Below are 18,001 nucleotides of genomic sequence, written 5' to 3' on the forward strand. Positions count from 1 at the left end.
CTGGAGAGGATGAGAAACCACAAAAACTCCATATTATAAAAAAATAAAAATAAATAAATAAAAACCTTTGGTCCTAAAATGATGACCCATTATACATTTTAAGAAGAATCTTTGTTATAACAGACAATGAATATAATGTAAATGCAATATGTATACACACTATTAATATACCAATTCACAATAAACAGTTGCTATAAAGAAACGAAGTCAGGGGTTCCCAGAAAACACATGTCTGTCTGTCTTCAATGCTAGCTCAGTGGTCCTGTGTGCAAAGGTGTTTGCGTTGCTTTGCATAGAACCAAAAGAATGTAATTACTGAGGAAAGGATGGGATCTGGATGAGCCCCCTTAGCTATAGAAACAGGGCAGCATAGAGGTTTCTGATAGACAGTCATGGAAATAACATGTATATGGATTGCTCAAAGCAGTATGGCAATTTTTCTACCTTTTAACATGTTTACATGTATCGGTCCATATTTATTTTTATTGCAAGAAAATAAAATATGAACAGTTCTCAAATTCAATAGATCTATTGAAGATGAAAATTGATGAAAATTAAACAAAAAATGTATAACTGGTATGCATCATACTGATACATTGCCACATTTTAAAAATGTTTTACTGGAGACTGTGCTCATTATGGTCTTCTCTTTGAGAAACCCTGAACAGTGAAATTATCAGTGCTATATAGGTGTGGGCAATATTGAACATGAGATACAAAGATACAGAGTGCGTCATCTGTGGGACAAACAATAAGGGTCAACCTTGCTAATACGCTTTTGGCAATGGTGGTTTCTTCCCATCCAGTTATGTAAGTTGCAAATCCTCCAGTGATCCCGCTAATGATGCTAACTTGCTACCTGCAAAATCAAAGGCATGGCTATCCTCTAATAATATGGAATACCTGCTCGAGCTCCTAATTCTATTCAGGTATTCAACCCACTTACTGTAGTTAGATTGTTAGCCAGGAATCCTGATGGAAAGGATCATTGTTGCAAGTTTACATAAAAAGATACTGAAATTTGGTAATTTACTAACTTGACTACTATTGTTCTTTAGATGCATTTTATTCATTAGATCAATGGTTTTCAATCTTTTTGGGTATAAGGCACACCAAATATCAAACAACAACCTCAAGGCACACCAACATAAGTTACACTAGACTGTCAAAATGATTGTCAAACATTTTGCATTTGCATTAAATATTGCATTAAAATCGACTAGAGTGAAGAAGTCAACATGGAACCAGCATCAGTGTTAACATATCTGCAACAAAAACAAAACATAACTTCATTAACAGCACAATAACACAACAGTCTTTTCATAGGGAACAGGCACACACACATACAAACACATCATTTATGATATACTGAAATGGATTGTAGCACAAAATTGCTGTCGATTGAAGCAAAACCTTAAAAGGTAAAACTACATTGAATATTATGCTAGTATCGTCGTTGTTACTGTGTTCTTTGGTTACAATACTATCACGTACCGGATCTATCCGGAACTAAATTTATTTCAGAAATCAAACTGAAAATATGAATAAAGGCCATTGAGATAAAATAATTCACAGAAAGTTTAATAAGTAACTACAACCAAACATTTAAAATTTCTAAGAAGCAGTGCAATTTTCATGTAACACTTGATCTTGCCACACGACACACTAGTGTGCCGCGGCACACCGTTTAAAAACCACTGCATTAGATTACTAGATTAGAATTGTTACCCTCATCTGTGACATTTTGCTATTACAAGTTGTTTGGCTGATTTTACTCATTCAGGTTTGGATCCTTCAGTTCATCACTTTAATGTGTGTTTTAACTCATTTTGTTTGTTTGACATGGGTCCATCCTTTGACGTTCAGTTGCGCAGTCATAGATAGCGAACTTGGGTTTTATTGGCTTTTATGGGTCAGTTAAATCATTCAAGGCATTAGTGGATGGGGCAGCAAAGAGCTGCATCCACAGCATGTAAAGTAAGTACCCAAATAAGTGGCTCTTTCACAAAGAAGATTTGTTCAATTCATTCATCAAAAATAGATTCAAACACAGCTCAACATTAGTAATGTATTCACTCATTTCACAGATCTCATTTTACTTTCCCCACTACCAATCTATTTACTCACAAGGTAGCAAATAACTGACCAGCAGAGAAACATTAAAGTCAGGCATTTTTGACAATATTTTTGAGCCATCTGTTTTTCAGCGCTGCCTTATGACTGTGGGCTGTGAGGTTTCAGACTGAGAGGGACGGACGGCTTCCTTTCTGCACTGAAGTTCAGGTGGGCAGCTAGAAGGCCATCCCAGGGTCAGGCCAGTACAGTACAAGCATCAGCTCAGGTAACGTATTGCTCTGTAGCTGAGAGTTCTTCTCCAGCCCTGATCCATGTTCATCCCGGTAGTAAGTCTCCACATGCACACTTTCAGCTCAACTTTTAGCTGCGCTTCCATTGTTCTCATGTGTCCAACCAGCAATCCTAGAGAGGCAGAAAACTGACTGACCATTTAAGTGTTGGGGGTGGGGGGTTGAAAACAAGCCATTTTCTTCCATGGTGGGCCCAGTGTATGCAGACTGTGAGGCACTTTATGTTAATGATTGGGATGGGGGGCAGGGTACGTGGGAGAGGGCGGCTGGGTTGGGGCTGGAGAGAGTCTAACACTTTTGCCATCTCACCCCATGGTGTAGGTCCAGATGAAAGAAAAGGGAGAGGAGGAAATAAGAGGGAAAAAAACAAGTAAAAAGCAATTAATGACCCTTCACATATTGTCTGTGATTCCTTTGTTGTGCCGAACAAAAGAGGGACCGGGTGAAAATGACATAGGGCGAGAAAAGGAGGAGGGAAAAGAAACACAATTAATATCAGGTTGTAAATTCTACAAAACATTAACTTCATTACATGGCAATTACTACCCGTAATTGGCCGAATGGAAGATTCCACTTCCTCATCACTTTGCGATTGTCCAGATCTCAGCATTTTTTTTGTGTATGGTAAAGGTCAGAGACCATTACATACTTGAAATGCAAAGGTCCTGACCCAGTGTGAACTATGGGGTGAGACTGCAGCAGGATCCCCTCAGAGGGTTATGGCTGTAATAATTAATGTTGTCTTTAGATGTGGCTCCATGGGGTGTTGAAGTGGGTAGTGGACACTGAGTAGGTTTGATACCCATGGAGTGGCAACCTAAACATCACATGAGTCAAATAAGCAAATGACAGGAAAAGGGTCAATAAGTGATGTGTCTAGAACATTCCATTTTGATGAGGAATGAGATGGTTGGTGGTGGGTGTATGAAAGGCTGAGCTGAGCTACTGATGTCCACAGGCACATCCCCCTGAAAATATTTATATAATTATGACTGGCCTTAGGCCCAGGAGCTTTGTGGGTATTTCTTCAAAATGTAAAGCTTATTAGTTTACATTTTGAATAATACCACATTTACAGTAATATTCCTGGTTAGAGGGAAAAGTATACTTTATGTACAAAATATTAAATATATTTATTTCAAATGTTGTTAAATAAGTATTCACTGAACTCTGCTGGAATAGGAAGAAAATATTGAGGCAATTATATTGTTAAATATGTGTTTCTTAAACAATTAAGTTGTTCAGTCTATGAGAAAGCCATTGGTTTGCAAATTAGGCTACTCAGAAAACAAACTGCAAAAATTATATAACAAAAATTTGACATCTGGGAAATATTGTTATAAATATGAAATTCTGAGAAATAAATGTTGACTGACATCTGGTAAAGAGACTGCAGCCTACTCATATATCCATAAATTACATGTCAATGCTAATCCTGTCAATTAGTGCGATGGAGTCTAATTTGCTTCCTTGTTTATACCTTGGTTAATGTAGTAGCAGTAGTCATGTGAATTCCGTATTCCTCCAGTAGAAAAGCAATATATCCATCACCATCCTCCTGCCTCCACCCCTGACTTTTTTAGCCTGCGGGCCGTCTGAGGTCAACTGATGTTGCATGAGTTATAGGCCCTTTCTGTGTCTTCAAGTTCTGTGGCAGGGTTACAAATAAAGAAAAAATCAGGTGACATTAAAACACCAAGCACCTACAATAAAACAATTTAAATTATTATCAGGAGGGAAAGGTTACATAAAGTTAAATGCACATTTGTATAAATATTTTAAAAGAAGATGTTTAACAATTATGCTGGTTCCAATACTTGTTAACTTTCACCATTTAGTTTTTTCTTTTCTTTCTGATACCACCTCAAGATAGCATAGCATAAATTCCCTTTTTCCCTTTTCCCCATTGCCCTTTTCCATCATAAAGAAGTATTATCTATCTGAACACCTTTTAACAGTTTTCTCCCACAATATCAGCATATTTTCTTTCAGAAAACCTTCAAAATCTTAATTCCTCACTTTACACTACATGTCTCAGTGTAGAGGAATCGGATTCAGGATTGGTTGAGTGACCCCTAAGCATTTGACTAAATCCAATGCATTTAAAAAAAAATGAAGATATTTGGCTGAAACCAGATGCAGGTTCTGGTTAATCTGAACAGTATACCAAACTGATTTATTTATGAGGCAGACATGTTTCCCTTCAGGACTTGAAAATCAGGATTCATTACTCAATAACTAACATTTCCCACTACTGATGGATGGCTTCAGCCTGGAAACAAAGAGATCTGTTAAATATAAAACCATATTGTCTCAGAGCAGCGATCTGTACCTTATGCTGTTGTTTTCTATTACACCTTAATGCAAAAGCAACAGCAACTGATAATAATAAACATCATCATCATCATCATCATCATCATTGTAATAATAAATTACATCTATTTATGAACAGCAGAGGTGGAGAGGATGGGATTATTAAGGAAAATAAACTGGGGGATGATTAGATGGCCAGATTAAGACAGCTAAAATGGGAATTTAGCCAGTACAAAACTATCATCAAAAATGTCTACAACGTGCTGCATAAACCTTAAACTTGTAGGACACATGTCCAATTCCCACAGTACATGCTTATCCTAATACAATATACTGTCAAAGGATGAGACAAGATGATTGCTAACTCTGTAAGGGGGAGAATGAAAGCACCCCAGTGAAGAAACCTCATATTATGAAACATCTAACTGGCTGTCAAATTCTCTCATGGACTTAAAATGATGTAATTAATCATAAAATTTAGAAGACTTCAGATCAAGGAGTTTCTGAAAAAACAATGGTCAGTTATGGTTCACCTCAAAGCATTAATAAATAAACAAATAAATTTAGTACACTAATTAAATTTTAAATAAATAAAAATTAATAACATTTGATGGCACAGCATTATTTATGGTTCTTTCATTTTATAGAAGGTCAAAAATAAACTGACGCAAACTCAAGAGTCATGATGGTGAATTTAAATTTTACTTGTTGGTTTGTATGATTCATTTATAAACTATTTATTAACATAAGCATTGTCAAAAATAATCAATTAATCAATCACTTAATTAATTACCCAAATAAATAATTGATGGGATTTCTCAACGCACTTCCCTTTAGATGTCCCAGAAAGACACTGTTGAGTAAAATCATCAGGCAGTAATATATACATTGCTTTAATCAGCTCTTTGATCTTCAGTACAATTCTGCTATAAGTCAATTAAAAACTAGGCTGCCAATGATGAATTATGCAGCTATTTTATTAAAACATTTATCAGCCAGACTTATTATAAATAGATGACTTCAGTGAAGATGAAGAGACTGGATTAATGGGTCACTTGGTTTGCTTTTCCGGTTTGAAGTTTGTTGTTTACATTTTCTATGACACTGGGTTCATTTCATCCTATCTGAAGGTGCCAGGGCACATATTGTTCAACCAGTTTGTGATCATCAGAAATAACTAATTTGAACAGAAAGGAAACGCTTTATCTATAGTGTCTTGGCTTTTCTTTAGCTGTGGGAGGGGTGCTGATTGTGATTGGGCCCTTGCTAAACCAGAGTTTGGTGCTGTCAGCCTATGGTCAAGGGGTGAGGTGGGAAGCATACAAATCCTGTCCCCCCCTGTCCCTCCTTGCCCTGCCCCTTATACCCTTGTCTAGTAGTGACATCAGGGGGGAAAAAATAGTGTGGGGTGGGAGGGGCGGCTGTTACAGTATCTCGGAAGTGTCAGACAGGAGGAAGGAAACAGCACAGCTGAAATCAGCAGTGCTTACAGAATGAAGCACACTTGAGAAGAGTTGAAAGAGGAATTGTACGCTTTGTGCCAAGTCCTCTATTTTCACCCAGAGCTTGCTGTTGGTTCATACTGATTCACTTTCCCAAAGGCCCAGATGGGAGACCTAAACATGTGCAGAGGCCAAAGCAGAGTTCTGTAAGATTTAATCCAATTGGGTATGCTGAAACCATGCTTTCATAGGGTCGCTGTTGGACTAACCATATGCAGAACATAATACAGATTGGTTCTATCCCGCAGTTTTCTTCATTTTGCAGCAAACCTCATTAAAAATATCATAACGATTTTCCATTGTCTGTCTTTCAAATAAGATATTTGCATCAGTAAAAATAACATTTAGTGAACTTAATCACTTCAGCTGTTTCATTATCCATTGACAAATGAGGAAAATAAAATAATATACAAGAAAATGTAACAATTATGATTTCTATTTGCTGTTGGGGGGATGGGTGTGGTGGGGGGTACTGGGGGTGTGAATGGCTACTTTTATAGTTTCCCAGTCACGATCCTCTGTGTGTTTTATTTTGTGGAGGGGTTTCTGGCTTTTTACAATGGATGTAGGACCCACTATAACCAAGAAAATATGAAGTATAAAGTGTGCGTGTATTTGTATGTACAGTATGTACATGCATTATGCCTTTTTTTTTGTATTTTTTTATTTTTAATTGGGCTATTTATTTATTTATTTCAAGATTGGGCGGGTTCAAGATTGGATCTGTCCACTCATGTAGGGCAGCAATCACTATCTACTTGGTTAATTTAGCCAGCTATCTCCTCCACTCGTTGTAATTCAAAGGAGTATTTGTGTGCCTTCCTGACATAAGCACCTATAAGATTTTATTATGTTGTTTTGACGGTAAAATCGCTAATTACAGTTAGGCCATGTGATACTAGCTCTTGTTCTACCTAATGCTAACTTAGCTAGCTAGCGCTTTATAGCTACGTGTACACATATTACCGATTTCTCAGTGAATGTACAGGTTGTGTTACTTAGTGGTCCATATTACAGTTGAATCAATATGTACGTATGCTTTTTCAATTACATAGTCATTTGGAGCTACCATTTATACGTGGTAGATTTGTCAGATATCCTACACATGGCACATTACATAGAGCGCCATTTTAATTCCTCCATTGTCATCATTCTCATATCATTCTCGTTGTGTTAGCAGTCAATGTATGACCTGACGATACCATTCACATTTTACCTTGCTCCCTTCAATTATATGAATTCAATTCAATTATATATCAATTAGGGGAGAAAAAAAAAAAAAAGAAATTTGGTTGGTTTCACATTAGTTAAATACTACCCATTTGCTGCCATCAATATACAGTACATGATTAGTATTGAACTGCAATAGTGTTACAGTGATGACGTCTTCTTGTAGGCCAACCCGGACATTTTGCTGATAAAAAACCTTTCACCAGCGGCACCCTAAGCATTGGATTAAACTTAAATGAAGTTGAAACCAAAGGAATGTGCTCCACATATTTTATATTCAAGCAATTTATCAGAGGATCTCAAATATTACTGCATGTAGTGTGAATTTACTTAAATAAATGCAATTTTTTATTTAACCTCTATAAATACAGCTTATTGAGTTCAGCCATCACTAAAATTAATTCAAATGGTTTTGTGATGAAAAAAATGAATGCATTTATTTTTGAGCCAGTGTTAAGGACAAATTAATTAACAGTCGATTTGCTACGTGTTTGAACGTTCTCAAAAACAAATGAGAGCAAATAAAAAAACTTAAAACAAAATGTCTAATATGAGTGTTACTGAGAGACCGATTCATCTGTATGTTTCTAGAAATGCGTATCTGAAATGTATGATATCCATTAAAGAATTCATATTTTCATCACTTTACTCAGTTGACATGATTTTTTTGCATTTATTTTTGGTAATATCAAACTGTATAAAACAGAAGTGGAACACAGAAAGTATCTTAATGATTTTTTCCCCCTCTCAGTTTGCACAATATTTCACTGCACTGGCTATAATATAATTGACTGTAGTGTTAAACTAGTATTTCCCACACCTGATTTCTACTTCTTTCTACTTTGTATGGAAAAAATAGAGCCATTCCTCCTCAATGGTTAACGCGCCATGCGTTGTGATGGATCACCTGGAACCTGCCTTCCCAGTGACAGGGGAAGACTAATGGTGACCTCTTTTCATCATCATCTGTCAGCACTCACCTGTTTCCCTATCGCCTCCATCTTTTCCTCAACTCCTTGCTTCTTCTTTATTTTACATTCCTGTAGCCAAAAGCAAAGAAACACAGTTGTGCGAGTTTTTGAACAAATTGTTCCAGCTTCCAAAAGCATAGTAAGTAAGTTATTTCTTGGGAAAGGAAGGAGGGGTGAAGGGGATGGGGGTGAGAGGGGTGGGGGGGTCTTATTAATTGGAGCTGTGAGTAAAATCTGGGAGACAATTACTCCGTAAGTGTTGGGTTTTTGTTTTTGATTATCCTAGGCCATTTGGAACCTGTTGACAAAGATTATGCAGGTACAGACCTCCGGGGCTTGCTGATGGCTCAAAGCCGGCCAGTTTATACATCTGAGTGCTTCAGCGGAATGGCTGCCAGGTACGTCTGCTCAGCTCAGATAATGAATCCGCCGTCCCTCTTTCTGTTGTGTGAAAATGTTTCCATTAGCCTCCAACAACAAAACTCTTCAGTGTAATTTAATCCATCTTTCATGTCCATCTTGTTTCTTCCAGAATGCAGATTTTGTACTCTAATAGCAGCTAGAAGCACAATTGGAATGCTTCACAGAGATAAAAGCTTCCCTCAGCTGGTTCGAGTGTTTCGCACTTTTAAATCCATGAACTTTGATAACAATGTCCGAGCGAATCAGACGCTGCCAGAGAGGGCATTCCTGCACAGGCTTTTTATTTATTTTTTATTGTTTAGTCTCATATGTCCGCACCCCGCCCCCTGCCTCTGCAGAGCAATAATCCCAAATCATTTTCAAAGTTATTTTCATCAAACGTGGCCGTGCTCTAACCAACCATGAGGCACATCTGGAAATTGCGATTTGACCTTTATTTACATTACTAAACTCATCAATTAGAACAATATTTCACAGGCCCCGATGAAGCTAATGTGAAATATTTTGGCAACCTCTGGAATGAGTCTAATGCAAAACTCATCTCTTTTGTAGCACAAACAACGGAGCGGAGCCAAAGAATAGCAGCTAGGCAATAATTCAGTCAAAACAGGCTGCACACATCAGCAGTGCACCTCCACAAAACACTGTGTGAGAGAGCCAAACAAAGGCTAAACAGATCTCTTCTGGCAGAGGTTCCGAAAACAGTTAGGTTAAATAACAGTCATTTAGTTCACAGTAAGTCTGTTTGCTTACAATGGAATTGGTCCTGGGCCTCAGTCTGCTAAATTGAACCCCAGGAAGTGTGCCATTTATTTTAGATTGAGTGTTCCGTGCGCTGCAGTCACTTCCATATGGAAATTAACCAATTCACAAATCTGTTTACAATGTCTGTGGCTCCACAGAATGTCCTTTATGTCAAAACATTCACAATAGTTTAATAGTTGTCAAAGAGTGGAAAACAAATTGTGTCATGTAACAAACGAGGAGAAACAGAATTTATTGATGGACTTGGTGTTGATTTCAAAAACAAAACAAGGGGAATGTGGAATCTAGAGAAAGCCGTTTGATCTAAATCGCTGATCTAACCTCTGCCTCAGAGATCTATTCAATAACCTGCCGGGAAGCTCTGGGCTCTAGAAGATGACACCGAGCCCGCGAGATAGCAATTAGTTTGGAATTCACAGTCCACCCCCTTCTTGAATATGGGACGCAACTGCTATGGTGGAGATAAGCAATCCCCAATATCATCCAATGTGCATGGTCTCAACATCAGCCAAGGTGCTTTTCATTTACAAAATTTAGAGAAGGCACTGAGGGAAGCATGTGAATGTTGATGAAGGCACATTTCAGGAGGTGAAGATACATGCGACTGTGAGGAAATGGCACCGGCTTCATTGTGGTGTGAAATTCATTTCAATCAGGACAACATTTGCCTGCCGGTCTCTGAAAATTTAGATGTGTGGCAGACTCTATTTAAATGAAGACTAGATTGTCTATCCATTGGTTACAGGGAGCAGGGTCAGCCTCTGTCAAACTCATATATTTAGTGCTCTTATTCATGACCCACTCATAAGAATAAGGCTGTGAATTTCTGATTATTGTGTAATGTGCAGGTTAGTGAACTGGGCTACTGGTCCTAGACAGCCACAGGGTCTGCCTTTTTCATTGTTATTCAACACTTAATTGATAATTAAGCAGTTAACTGATTGCTGATTTTGAGGTAAAAACGAACAGAAAGAAATAAATAAATAGCCCATAGCATCAACATAGACATTCCAAAATGGCTGAAGCTACACAGTCAACATCTGCTCAGCAGCAGTGCATCAAGACCTTGGGCAGGCAGCACACATTTCGATGTGTGGGCATGAGCCCAGGACATCATTCCAGACAGTTTGTGGAACACAACCTGCAGCCAGGTATATAAGCGTGAGCTGTAAGTGCAAAAGGATCACTGATGCGGTTGCCCAGAATGATGACTGATGTCACGGACTGGGAGCCCGGGTGTGTGCTTGGCCCCGCATGTCACTGTGCCTGACTGATACCCTCCTAATGGAGCGCTGACTGCCACGGCAAATGGAGGCGTGCAGGCTGAGCCTCGACTTTAAGTGCGAGAGCACAGCTGGATAATGCATTTGGCCAGGGAGAGGATAGAAATTGTTGATAACTGGTGGACGTCTGTTCAGCTCACAGCCTCGCTACGGATTCGGGACATGACTGCTGCCAGCACTATTCGCGTGAATCATGGGACTCCCGTTGACAAGATCGAGCTAAAGCCAGGGAATGTAGGATTCTTGCTTTTGAAGTAGCTATGCTGGTTTGAACATTTCCTTTTACTCAATTGTGTTTACTCAGTGGTTTTCCCTGCAATTATACTGTGTTAGTAGGAGATGTATTGTTCGATCTGTGACTTTATTTTTCCTCTATTATTCATGTAATTAGAAATGCTAATTCGCATCTATTATCTAGTTCACACTGGCATTTTGTATGTTTGATACATGGTGCAAGTATTTTAATGTGTCATGAACCCATATACTTACAATGAAGTCATTTGCAGGTGCATTTTTAAATTTGAATGAAAGTGCACAATTAATCTTGTGTAAAATGTAAAATAAAGGTTTGTCTGTAATGTGTTATATCTGTTGTTACATTTCTTGTTCATATATTTGTTCATATTTGTATACAAATTATTATTAAAACTATTACTGAATTAATATAGCAATTCTAGGTTACAATTCCAAAAACATTTGTTTGTTTAATTAACATTTTGATCACAAGAATACCTAAATAGCACATAATACCCTACAATGTCCCATAAGAACAACATTACATGTATCTTAGTGCTCAAACAGTACATCACCCTGGTAATAGCGCAATTAACGTGCAATAGCTAGCTAGCTTACAGACATTTTCCATGTGGCACCAGAGATGCTAATAAGTAATGAGATGCTATGTTTCATCTTATTTGGAAAAGTAGTGAAGCAGCAGCCCTTGAGAAGGGAAGGTGCCTAAAAAGTTCATGATTACTCCACAGCTCGGACAATAACAGAGGACATGCGCCAGTTCAGTGCTGCCTCACAATGATGATACCAGTATTTGTACACAAATACACCACACATACATAGGCTAGCAATGTACATTAATAAATACATTTTCAGTTCCCCCATTCTTTTATCATAATGATCATCCAATTTAAAATGTTGTCTTGAATAATTGTAAGCTTGCATATTGCACAAGTGCACTCATAACAAACAAATGACCACCAGTTTATTCTTTAAAGTGCACAATGGTGACCCATGTCCCAAGCGGCCAATTGATAAAAGTACAGTATTAAAACAAAATAATTTTCCAGCCTGATTATGATGTAGTGATGCTTTTGACTATCAACAGCATGTGCATTATATTATGAAAAAATTCAGTAAATAAAATTGCACTGAGCACACCTTATGGCACTACAATCAGTCGACAATTTTCTTTCCATACACAAAATTTAACCTTTTTTAATTCTAAAAAAGGTACCAAGAAAATTGTGTCAGGCTGTTCCACACAAATATGTGAATAGTCTCAGAAATATAATAAAAATACTGTAAACTTAATGGGTGCGATGTCCTTACATAATAATAATAATAATAAGCTTCACCTTTCTGTTAAGAGACATTTTATAAAGGAATTGGGAATGATGGGAATTTGTCCAGATAAATATACTAAATTAGTTTTATGTAAACCCTTCTCTGTCTGGCACAAGAGCTTAAACTACCACAGGCTCAGTCGTCTTGTGAATTATTGCATTCATCCTTTTACAGATAGCATTTCCCTGGCCTTTTAGCTCCTGTTGTGAATGCTACTCACTCAGATATAGGCATTGACAAAGAGAGGGAAAGTGTCACAGAAAAGATGTACAGTTTGCCTAACAATTCCTTGGAAAGCCTTCTGTGCTGTGTTTTCTCAAAAGTGATTCCAAACAAGGCTGCTTAAGTCCTGTTATCAGTATCTGTGACCACAGCAGTCACAGGAAGCATGTGTATTTAGGCTACAGAATTATATGGGCTTTAATAGGGCCACATAGCCACAGGCTGTGCCTCTTCAATAACATTTTGTATATGAGCTTAGCTTACCAGCCAGCAAGACTGTGTCCATGTTCAGCCATGTTAACAGAAAACCTCATAAGACAGGATTAGTGGGAAAACAGTAACAAGACAGACAGTAAATCTCTTGGGACCAAGTCCCTGCCCCAGTCACCAGACATTAATTACATGTGTTTAAATAGATAAATGTCAGAAGACTGAAGTTTAACCCATCTAAACCCAAGCATTTAACGCTAAAGCCATAGCCATTAGACACATAAGATGAAAATTATTTTACCCAGAAATTCATGCAGTCAGCTAAGGCTATTGTTTTCAGGATACTGCAAAGACATACATGTATTCTTTTTGTTATCAGTGTTAATCAAGTGTATGGCGAGTAATATATGTTTCAAATTCAAAATATATAATTTATACATGATACCTGAAAGCTTATTTTATTTAATAATTTTATGAAAAAGTGCAATTGTTGATGTTTATGAAATGAGGCCAGGAGTGAAGGCAGAGGTGTGAATTGAACAACAATGGCAAAGTGGAGGAGGGCCCATTGTTGGGGGGTGGGGGGGGAGGGGGGGCGAGCAGGAACGCCTCTTGAGTGTCAGGTATGACCTTCCACTTCTCTCCAAGTCTTCCCCATGCTTTATGGGTTAACCATCTTTAATGCTTTATGTATGCCGTGTGTGACACTGTTTGCATAAATGATACCAAATAATTGGGCTATATAAATAATTCATTGTGTATTAATGCAGGTGAAATGGCTTCCTAGCTTGGAGTGCTGTCTGTCGTTCACAAAAAAAAAAAACATTCTTTACAGTGAAAAAATATATATACACACACACGCACACACACACATATATATATATATATATATATATATGCAGTCAACATGTGCATGCGTTGTGTTCTTATATGTCCTTATGTGTGCTTCACTAATTAAAAAACAATAACTATCAATTAATTTTTATTGAACATACTGTAGCTAATGTGATTTCCTGCTGGAAAAGTGGATGCAGTTCTGTCTGAGTTAATCCTTCAACAAAAACAATTTGACTATAACATAATGGTTTGTGTGGTTTGTTACTGTAAATAAGCTCAAACAAAATTATGCAAATTTATGCGCTGGTGTATGTCACTGTATAAAATGCATGAAAGCAATTACTACCGTTTTTTAAAAAGAATCTGAGCATCCAAGTTCTCTTCATATAAATAGATGAAAACTGCACAATTACTAAAACATTTAAGCATTTAAAAAGCTTTATTCTGATAAAAATGTGAGTAATGTGTACTGATAAGAACCTCTCGGTCATAAACCGATGCCTATGGTGTCAAAATAGATGCCTAAAACACACATTAAGAGCACAGAATAATAATACGAAATGATGATACTGCAAGGCCTTCAATGGTGTACCCACAGGTATTATCAGTAGAAAAGGAATCTTCGTAGTTACTAAATTACACTGTTTCAGCCGGCTATTACATTTTATATGACATGATAAAGGGACATACAAAACCATTCATGCAGACAAATATTGTGGGAATTTTAACCAGAGAGAATACATTAGTCTCAACAGTAGCTAGTCATTAATGTGGAGAAGTCAGAATTGTAGGCTATTTATTCACAAGGCATGGTGGCATAACACACATTGTCTACAGTATTTTATCTGCAGTAGGATCCAGAATGTATTCCCACTGAGATCTGACCTTCAAGTACTGAGTGGCAAATTGGGTCACACCACATACACTCCCCCAACACCCCCCCCCCCCCCGCGCCCCACACACACACACACACACACATTCTCACACATTCTCACACAAGTGTACACACTTGCTTGCACACAATCTCCTACAGACACAATTGCAGGCACACATTTACAGGCATACACAAATCATGCAGCTATACACATGTGCAAACACATATATACACCCACAAACAAGTACAGATGCATGTACACACATGTGCACATATACACACAACACACACATACACAAATCATGCAAACACACAAGCGCAGATAATATGCATATATGCGCATGCCCACACACAAATCACGCAGACGCATACACACATGCGCGCACATGCACACATATACACGCACACAAAACGATCTCAGAAACATTCTTTTAAAACAAATATCTCTCATGCAAATGTCTCAGTGCTTGTGGACCGTGCGGTAAGACAATAGCAGGTGTAAAGCCGGCAGAGAAGCACAACCACGGGAAAGTGATTCCTCCCTGCAGTGAGGGTTCCAGTTCAGCAGCGTTCGACCGCGCTGCCTCCGCCCCTGCGCCCCAGCCTATCAGGCCCAGATCCCTCATACTTGTCCTAAATGCCTTGCATAATGCCGCGATTACAGGGCTCCCATGACCTTACCTTCACAAATACTGACCTGCGCATTTGAAACCGGGGGCTTCGGGCCACCAAATGTTTTGATTGATAAAGGCCTGCCCTCCGCGAGTTTCGTACGACATAATATTTCTTTTGGCAGGGGTCACCCGGTGCTCGGCGTACATCATCACTAACTTATTACATCTCAAGGCAATTAGCTGAAAACAAACAGGCCAGACAAACCCAGCATTGAGCAGCAGAAACTGGGAGAAAATAGCCTGGGGTGCTCTGTTATTCCTGAGCAGCATCAAAGGCCAGCCAGTGGCATGGGCAGAAATAAAGAAATGCATTGTTGTGGTGTAACGCCTATACAGTACCGAGGCTTAGCGCATTATTTTTCCACTGATTCAGGTTACAGCCAAACTCTGCCCGGTATAATGGGTCGGTGGAAAGAACTTTTCACTTGAACACTATATGCAATGTGCCGCATGGTTAGTTTAGGATTAAAAATCCATTCAGTCCCTCCCCTGACATGAGAAGTCAAGTCTCAGGACTTTGAGGGGGCACTGCTTGTCTGTCATTAAGTTGGAACGCGCGTCATGACAGGCTTTGGCTTTAATAGCCACTAACAAGGCCCATCCTCTGAAATCTTAAACCATCTCCCTTTGCTCAAATGTGGGAATAATGTGCAATTGTAATCGCTTGCAATAATCACAATCTGTCTTGGATATAACTGAAAAACCTGGTCCTTGATTGTGATGTGACTACAAACCAGAACAAGGTATCTCTTCTAGCTGAAGGCTAGTTCATATTTGTGTGTATAACAAAACATACCAACATTTACCAGCTTCACTTTAATTGCAAAATACCCATCAGATCCATTCATCCAATTTCACCAAAAACCAAAAATTTACCTAAATATGAAATATGTATGAGAAAATGATATCCAAAGTGTTTTATGTCCAAAATACCCCAACAACTCCCACCCCTTCTATTTGTTTTCTGCAATACAGTTTCTAGTTCAATGATTGATGAAATGACTTTGATATACTTTATTTGTGAAGATAAAACAAGGGCATTTATTCACCTTTTAAGACAAGAAAAATTGCTGAATGAACCCATGCCATTGGATAAAACATTATAGTGGTGATTGGTTTACCTATTAATTAATTGCCAAGGAACTATAGACAGACAGAAGGAATAATGTCACATCACAAATTGACATGGGGAGTTGACTATGCAAAGAACATTGTTTGTGTTTGTCTAGGGGTGTAAGAAATGATGGTGTGTGTGTCTCTAAGTCTAAGGGAAGTTAATGAATGCCCCTGAATGAGGATTCCAATCGCCTGGGGTCAGGAGATCAGAGCAGATAATCAGGCCTAATGATGCTTTAGAGATCAAGAGGTTAGGCCCCATTTTGCGCCTGTGATCCTGACGCTGATATACAGCCCTCTCAGGTAGGCCAGGTGTGGGCTGTCAGTTCTGTCGAGCTGGTTACAGGACGAGGTTCTGGTGCGGGCCAGGTTCTGGCTGCGGCCTGCCAATGATAACCTGTCAGGCACTGATCGGTTGGGTAAGCCGAAGGTGCCATAATCTTTGGGCTCTGAGATGAATCAGGAGGGTCAGGCTCAACACAACAAATGTCAATGTCAATATCAATGTGTGATTGCAGATTATGCAGAAGATGAAGTGTATGATAAAGAACACATATTTTTCCTCATCTTTCAGCTCATTGAAATTCAGTCATCTAGCAATAGGAACAAGATCAAGCAGCTGAGAAAAACCAAGCCAGTGGCATCACAACCTAGCTTGTTCCCAAGATAGCTGTACCCATGTGCAAAAAAAAGAACTTCATTTTTCTAGCAAATATGGGTCGATTTAAGATTTGAATGCAGGGTCATATCTAATCTAAGGTAAAAAGCAAATGAACCAGCGCTATATTACAGAGCATTTCAGGTCCCCTTTGACATTAACTAATATTACAGCAAAAGCATGTTGTGCTAATACTGCAAAGTAGCAAAGTAGTTTGGATGGTCTGCATAGCAAATTTATTGAAAAGTATAAAATAATGTAAAATAATATACCATACTGACCAAAGAAAAAACCCACACATTGGACAGCTTTTCATGGTCAAAATATTGACTTACAACCAATAGCACTGTATCCCATGCCATGTATACCATGCATTTGCCCATAATGCATTGCCATTCACAGTGATAAACTGTATAATAATTTCACAGTATCATACTGCTCAATATACTGTATAATACTGTACCATTTACAATAATTGCTCACAGTGTACGCATACAGTGTGAGCATTCCTAAAATAGAAGTACACTTTTTACAAGAGACAGTCAGTAAATGTGAGATTCTCTGTGTTGTTAGGATTTAGAAATTAATGTAGTGTACAAAAGGCATAACTGAAAGCTGCTTGTACAGTGATGTTCTGTTTCTATAGGCTGTATAACTGAATAGACTCATTTTATAGCATTAATTCACATTAATTGTAAATATAAATATCAGTTTTTATATTGGGCAAGTGATTCTTTCCTTGCATTTCAGTTATAATCTCAGGTTGCATGCACCACTGGAAACAGTTCTGGAAATAATAGCAAATGCACTTTTTCTCAAAAACAATTGGGTAATATACACAGGTACAGCCTATGGGGGAATATTGGTGCTGTACAAACTGCTTTGGAGCTCCTGCAAATCTCCGGCAAATTCTCATAAAAAGCCAATGTGATCAGCTGACCAGCGACGGATTTCAGCTCAACCCTTCAGATAAGTTTAT

General features: G+C 38.3%; 1 long non-coding RNA gene across 2 annotated transcripts; it reads right to left on the reverse strand.

Moving 5' to 3' along the window:
- Window positions 1–584: 584 nt before the first annotated feature.
- On the reverse strand, window positions 585–9,010 carry LOC135256063 (uncharacterized). Of its 2 annotated transcripts, XR_010330353.1 has the most exons (4): window positions 8,710–9,010; window positions 8,392–8,451; window positions 3,847–4,014; window positions 585–2,670 (listed from the first exon to the last, which is right to left on the reverse strand). It is a non-coding gene; the product is annotated as an uncharacterized LOC135256063 (long non-coding RNA). The 2 variants fall into 2 exon arrangements; XR_010330350.1 differs by having other exon boundaries at window positions 585–4,014.
- Between the last annotated feature and the right edge of the window lie 8,991 nt (window positions 9,011–18,001).

The sequence above is a fragment of the Anguilla rostrata genome, chromosome 1, assembly GCF_018555375.3.
Source record: "Anguilla rostrata isolate EN2019 chromosome 1, ASM1855537v3, whole genome shotgun sequence".
In the NCBI taxonomy this organism is placed as follows: domain Eukaryota; kingdom Metazoa; phylum Chordata; class Actinopteri; order Anguilliformes; family Anguillidae; genus Anguilla; species Anguilla rostrata.